This window comes from Vespula vulgaris, chromosome 12, assembly GCF_905475345.1.
Source record: "Vespula vulgaris chromosome 12, iyVesVulg1.1, whole genome shotgun sequence".
In the NCBI taxonomy this organism is placed as follows: Eukaryota; Metazoa; Arthropoda; class Insecta; order Hymenoptera; family Vespidae; genus Vespula; species Vespula vulgaris.
Window position 1 is genome coordinate 2,317,501 of NC_066597.1, and position 7,840 is coordinate 2,325,340.

Genomic DNA, 7,840 nt, shown 5'->3' on the forward strand with positions numbered 1-7,840 from the left:
TCGAAAGCTATTATCGACCTGTCATTTGTATCCTCATTGATTATCATGACGCAAACGAGCCAAAAAAAAAAACTATGAAAGAAGAGAACAAGCTTACGGTATGGGAGAAAGCTTCCTTCGAGCTTTTGTGGTGAAGATAATGTTGACTAAAAAGAAAAAAAAATAAAGAAAAGAAAAGAAAAGAAAAAAAAATAAGAAAAAGCAAAAAAGGGAACGAAACGAGGAAGGAACAAAATGGTACAGTAAGTATAAGAGAAAGAAAGGAAGAAAGAAAAAAAAATAAAATAAAGTAAAATAAAATAAAATAAAATAAAATAAAATAAATTAAATTAAAGCATGCTTCGCGTAAATGTAAAATGTACGAGCAAAAACCCAACGACACAAAGATCTCATTAATTATGCTAATGAGATATGAACGCTGCATTTCGGGTTGATCGGATCAACATTTTACAATAACATGATTTATTTTTGCTAAGGACTAGGAAGTGCGTCGCGTGACTTATGGCCATGTCACGATTCTAAAGCTTAAGATCGATCGTCGCTTCGATCGAACAAGAAATCAAAATGGGAAGAGAGAAAGAGGAAGAAAACGAAGAAGAAAAGATAACATGGAAAACAGAAAAAATAGAGGAAAAAACATTCAAAAGAAATGATTTCTAATTTGAACAACGATCGATCGATCGAACGCGTCATCGAAATCCTATTACTCTAATAAGCAGCTATCGTATCCACGAATCGATTTCCTCGCCTTCCTCGATAGTCGATAAAAAAAAAATCTCTCGATGATCGAGGATCTACACATACATACATACATACATACATACATACATACATACATACATACATATGTACGTACGTACGTACGTACGTACATACGTGCATACATGCATACATAAATGCCGATTAGAGAGAAAGAGATACGAAGACGCGGAATTAGATACGTATATATCGTATAGTTTCGAATCTTTACAAACGATATCTCGTGTGTTTGATAAAAGAAATCAGCTGATCATCGCGAGTATTTTAACACACATAGATTTAACACACTTATGGTCGATTTGATCTGTTGTAGATCGGACGGATCATTATTAGAATATGCAATATTAATTATTTAAGTACTGTTAAGTATCGTCTTCTATTTTTTTCTTTGTTTTTCATGCTTTTTTTCGTATTTCATTTAGCTGCAGATTTCCTCTTCGTTCGGTTTTCTTCGAATTCAGATCGCAGATAAGTTGAATGATTTATACGATCTGTTTTTTTTTCTTTTCTCTTTTTTTTAAGATCGTTCTATTTTAATAAATCATAACAAATTAATATAATATATATATAATGTGCAGAAATATTTGTTATTTTAATAATTCCGTTAATGATGATAATGTACGATTCTAAAACGAATCAAATTAACCATGACAAGTATATTACACGCGAGATAGACGTCTAGTTTAACGATAGACGAGAGCTTTGCTTCGTATGAACGCGTCTTCTAATCTTCTAGCCACGTAGACGGTCACGTTCCTGAAGTCGTATGGAACGAGTAAACGCAAACGAGTACCTAATTAAGCGGAGTAGATTTTTGCAAGTCTCTCTGCCATTGCTTATACATACATACACACATATATACATACATATATATATATATATGTACACATAGATACATACACTCTTACGTACATCGTACATACATAAATACAGACATATATTTCTCTTCTCTCATATCGTTTTCTCCGCTTGCAATCCTTTTAGATTCTTTCTTTATAGCTTAGAAAAAAAAGAAAAAAAGAGAGAGAATGAGAGAAAGAGAGAAAGAAAAAAAGATAGATAGATAGAAAAGAAATAAGAGTTCGATTCTGTTCTTCTCTGCTCGGATTAACAAGAAGGTAGATGGAAGAGAGGAATGCATAGGGTTGAATGAGGAGGTAAGGGAGGAGTTGAGGGGGCAAGGTAATCGAATCCAATCGGATTCGGTGTGGCCATTTAGTCGAGTGGAGTTACGTGTTACAGGGTTTAACGGATTTTTTGTAACTCGAGAACGGCCAGAAAGATTCCTCTCGCGAGTATGTTCGTGAAAATCAACGACATAGGTAATCTAACGACTCTCTTCTAAACCACGAAAATCTTTCAACGTAATCTGCATATATATATAGAAGAGAAAGAGAGAGAGAGAGAGAAAGGGAAGATATAGCGTCCATCTCGTGTGTTACAAAAAAATCGAGTATCCATATTATATACAGGATGGTTTGAAAGTTTCTGGATCGTGCGATCAAAAGTAACCGAGTGATTATTAAAAATTTGTCGTTATTCTTTTTCGTGACGTTTCGTTCTTTTCTTTATATATTTATTTATTTATTTTTTTATTTCATTATCTTTTATTTTATTTCATTCTCTTTTCTAGGCTAATTTTCTTTTTCAGATCGTAAAATCACGAGTTCTGTAAAAGTCTCGAGAACGTGTAATTGATTTTTAATATCGTCTGGGAACTTCTTTTAATCCGTCTAGAAACTTTTGGTCTGTCCTGTATATAAATATAATACATACCTACGTATACATATATGTATATGTATATATATATATATATATATATATATATATATATATATATACATGTACTTTTGCGGAGAAACCTCATCGATGTCTGTATAAGATAGTTTAGGAGTAGGATTAGATGTGACAAAAGTTTAAACGCTTTCTCTAGCCGATTCTAGTCCTTAGTATATTTAGCCTATGGTTCGCTTAGTTAGTTGCGAACACATATATATATATATATATATACATACATATTCTTTTTTTTTCTCTCATAGAATTCGCCGTCCGACTTTAGTATTCGACAATTTTTATAGATTTCAATCGTGTCTGATGAAAAATCTTTTTTTCTACGAAAAGAGACAACGTGATGTTAAAAAATTAGATTAGAAGCGAAAAAATAGAACAAAAAGAATTACAATTGATTACGTTTGATTTTTTTTCGACTGCATTTTTTCTTCTTTTTTTCTTTTTCTTCTATTTCTTTCGTAATCTTATAAACATTACGCGAGTCCAACGATTCACAATGAGTCACGTTGTTAGAGGTTCTACGAATTGAACGAACGATTTCGAATGTAATCTCTCAATGAGGTTTCTTTGAATGAACATTACGTCCTTATTGAAATCTAACGAAAAACGTCGGGGATTTTTTATCTTCATTTGTATTTATTTATTTTTTCTCCTCTCTTAGAAACGCGCGGTCGGTCGGACATGTAATATGTAGAAACGCGTCTATTCTCTATTCGTCTATTTCGAAACGATAGAAGTCTCGTTCTCACTTTTTCGAGTTTAAAAAAAAAAAAATAAAAAATAAAAAACGTATTAGCCTCCTAGGGTGGTTTAAGTGAACGTACGTCCGATATCACGGTCCCTCCTGACTACTTAGCCGTAGTTTAGACCCACCGATGCACGCTTCCTAAGTGAACAAAGAGATAAAGAAAGTCACCTTATCTTCGTCGGCTGCACAAACGGGTCTCTAGTCTGTTTTTTCGTCAACCCGTTTCTAAACTGTCCCTCGGAATTGTTTAACAAAAATTCAAGACGAAAAATGTTGCGAAAAGAAATGAGAAACGAAAGAGAGAGAGAGAGAGAGAGAGAGAGAGAGAGAGAGAAGAAAAAAGGAACTAACAAAGACAGAGAAATTATAAAAAAAAAAAGGATAAAGAAAAAATACGATCAATAAACATATTGACAAAATTATCAATCAAATTACATAGATCCGTCCATGTGTTGTGTCAGAGATAGAAGTGAAAAATCAAAAGAGGAGAAAAGAAAATGAAAAAGAAGGAATGATCAAAAATGATCAAGAAATTCTATCGTATAGTACCTATATACGTACTACATGTTACATAGGACACCCATACATATACATATATACATAATATATATATATATATATATATATATATATATATATATATATATATAAGGTATATATGGAAGTAATAATTCGATTTAATCGTAGCGTTCGATCGTTAATCGAGAAAACGAAACGAACGCCTCGACGGCGTACACTGTAATCACGGGAATTAATTTGGAATCGACGCTTGAATCAGGTTAAGAGGATCAAAATTCAATTCGACGATTTCCGAGGGAAAAGAGGAAGCGGGACGAGTTCTATCCTCGAACGTGTAGAGAGAGATTATATATAGAGTTATATACATGAATATACTATATACATATACACAGGTATATATACGTATTATATATATACACACACGTACATACATACACATATACACATATATATACAAACACATACACGATATACGTAGACGTGTGCGTAGTGAACGTAGTGAAATTCGATGTCGTCGTCTCATCGTCGAAAGCCTGTTTCGACTACCAAAAGATAAAAAGAAAAGAAAGATGGAGATAGAGATAGAGATAGAGAGAGAGAGAGAGAGAGAGAGAAAGAGAGAGAGAGAGAGAGAGAGAGAGAGAGAGAGAGAGAGAAAGAGAGAGAAAGAAGAAAAATTCGTCAACGAGTTCATTCCTCTTCGGAATGAATGTCAATTGAAAAAAGAACGAAGCAAAAAGAAAGAGAAAAAAAAAACGAAAAAAAAAGAGAGAAAAGAAGAGATAGGAAAATTTTGTCCTCGTCCTCGATCGTCGATCGAGTGTTTGCCCCTGCCAACGTCGTCGATCGTCAAATTTTTATTTTTTCTAGGTGGCAAGGATCCTCGATCTTCAATCTCGTGACTTAATCTATCATCTCCCTATTCTCTCTTTCTCTCTCTCTCTCTCTGTATCTTTCTCTCTCTTTCTCTCTCTCTCTCTCTCTTTCTGTTTTTTCTATTTCTTTTTCTCTATCTCTTTTTCTCTATTTCTCTTTCTTTTTCTTTTGAAATTTTACGTCGATTTAGGCCCGACGAATTGACGTTTGTTAGTCATTAGGATACGATAGTCGAGCTTATTCAAAAATTATATATTATACTTGTTACATTTTATATATATATATATATGATTTATATACACATATATATTGTATTATCTATTTGCGTGTCGATTATTAAAATCCATGATTTCTACGTGTCCTCTTTTTTTATATTTTTTCGTTCTCTTGTTCCTTTTTTTCTTTCTCTCTCTTTTTATTTATTTTTTATTGGTAATTTTCCAAATCTTTTTTCTCTCTCTCTTTTTTTTTTTCTTTTAAATCGGAGATTATCGAATCGGTTGATTTTCATGAGATTAATTTGATTAATTAATTTGATGAAAATTAATTTGATGAAAAATGAATTCGATGAAAATTAATTGATCGATGGTATGCTACTACAATTAGTATTGACGTAAGTGATATAGGCCAATTTCTAGTCAAACGGTATGAGCGAATATATCGATTTAGTTTGTTTTCTCACATTTAGAGATTGTAATATCAAGCTCGACTATCTTCATCCAAGTTTCTCTCTCTATAATCGATGTCTAGTTTCTAGTATCTAGCGTTTCTAGGTAATAGCGAAGAACCGGAGAAATTTATCCTTATGATTGCCGCTATCGGATTATAATAATTGTACTGGTCTTAAAAAATACGAAGATAAACATTCGTATTCAAAGCTATGGCTGTGATCCTTATTAATCGTAAAACGGTTCATATTGTATTCGATATTATATAAATATCTATATATATGTATATATATTATATATACGTATATATATATATATAAATCTATATTAAGCGTATAGGTTATGGCGACGTAAAATGATAATATTTAGTGACAAATGACGAGGAGAAAAAAAAATGAAAAGAAAAGCAACAACAGTAATAACAGCAACAAAAAATTAAAAAAGATGAAAATAAAAAAATAAAATTAGAAACTAAGAGGATATTTTGCCAAGGGAACGTTACGTTTTGCATGAATTCTTTTCCTTCGTCATAGAAACTTTTCGTCGTAGTCGATTCGTCCGTAAACGTAAAAAGTAAAAGAAAGTGAATGAAAGAAAAAAGAAAAACACAAAGGGGCAAAGGCAAAAGCAAGATTATTAGAAGAAAAGAAAAAAATAATAAAGGAAAGGAGAAAGAAAAGGAAAGAAGGAAGAACAAGAAGAGAGTCAAATTTGTCGTCTCGTTACGCTCTCATAAAAAATTTCTTGATTTACATCTCAAAACAAAGAGAGAGCCGGGATCGATCGTGCAATTTTGTTGTTATAATTGTATCGTCTCTTCAAGAATTTCTGAAAGTTTCGTCGTTGTAAGCTCATAGAAATAGAATGATCCAAGTTGACGGAGTGATCGCTCGCTGTTTTCGTATTTGTCGTAAGAAATCAAAAGGGAAAAACAAAAAAAAAGAAACAACAAATATGGAAGACAAATTTATCTTCGATCCGTCGATTAAAGAAAAAAGAAAGAAAGAAAGAACAGAGAAAAAAAATGAGAAAAAGAAATCAAAGCTATAAAAGGTAGATTTTTGACAGATAACAATTTCTTACACTATTTTTATTTCCCTATTTTCCCTCCAATTCAAACACTAAGACTGTATATTCCAAATTCGTTGCATATATATATATGTATATACATATGTGTGCGTGTATATCGATCATTACTTATCGATTATTTGCCGAATTTTCACAATCATTTTTTTATTACGTCTTACCGACAAATCCAATCGCATGAATAAGAATTTTTATATCCGTTCTTCTTCTTCTTTGTGCGATTCGAACGCGAGAGAGAGAGAGAGAGAGAGAGAGAGAGAGAGAGAGAGAGAGAGAGAGAAAGGAATGAATAATCTTGTATATAAAAGTAAGTTTACAAAAAAAAACAAAAATATTAATAATGATAATAATAATTATAAAAAAAATCAGAAAGGAAATGAATTGAAAGAAATCTCTCGTGGCTTCAGGGTCGTAGATCGATCGACGATCATAAATATATAAATATATACTATAAATACTATACATATATACGTAAGTGTACAGAAAACGAATAATAATGATAATAGTAATAATACTAATAATAATAATAATAATAATAATAATAATGCTAATACTAATTATAATAATAATAATAATTATAACATTATGAATATTAATAATAATTCTAATAATTATGAAATAAGTAACGAATAACGAAAAGGAAAAAAAAAAGAAGAAAAACAAGAATATTGTTACGACCCTGTAAGCCGCACGAGTATTTCAAGAATAAAATATCAAAGTTTGAAGAAATACTTTACTCGAGGAATACGAAACAGCGCGTCGAATACTCGAACCGAGGAAGCATCGATGTATTTTCACTACAGTCCTGTCTACAGTCAATTCATTTTGTATCTATACTTAATCTATGTATCTAATGTCATAATTTATGCCGAATAAATGTTACATTTACGCATATCGTCGATACCTTAACCAATCAGCTGTTGACTGACTATCTACGAAGGAATTTCTCCTTCGTGTTTCTTTAAAGGTAAAAAAAGAAAAAAGAGAAGATCATGTCATTTTTTACATTTTATTTAACAATCCGTAACAATTAATTTTTAATGTCAACGATGTTTTTTCCTCGTTCTCTTTCATCATTTATTTTTTTTTATTTTTTTTTCTCTGTACCATTTTAATTTCCCTTTCTCTTGTATTTTTTCAGGTAAGTAATACATACAATTCAGACCCAAGGGTTCAGAGCAAATTGCTGCAAGTATCGTTTGAGAAATTTATTTACAACTTTATTAACGGACGTAAAGATTTTACTTCCCCTTTTTTTTCTTCCTTTTTGCGTTTCCGTATCTTGAAGAAAAATCATGGGCTCTTTGCGAGGACTGGATTGAAAACAGGTCAGTGATAAAAGCGTAATTAATCACGAAGCGGACAAACGGGAATTAATTAACGAATCTCTGTT

The 7,840-nt window shown here is 31.6% G+C and overlaps 1 protein-coding gene across 9 annotated transcripts in view; it reads left to right on the plus strand.

Moving 5' to 3' along the window:
* The window catches only part of LOC127067997 (uncharacterized), a 69,939-nt gene extending 62,583 nt beyond the window's left edge, over positions 1–7,356 (plus strand). For all 9 annotated transcript variants that reach the window (XM_051003529.1, XM_051003528.1, XM_051003525.1 and 6 more), the window contains one exon: positions 1–7,356. This exon is cut by the window's left edge and continues 1,519 nt beyond it. The gene's annotated coding sequence lies outside the window, so the exon portion shown is untranslated.
* The last annotated feature ends 484 nt before the right edge of the window (positions 7,357–7,840 follow it).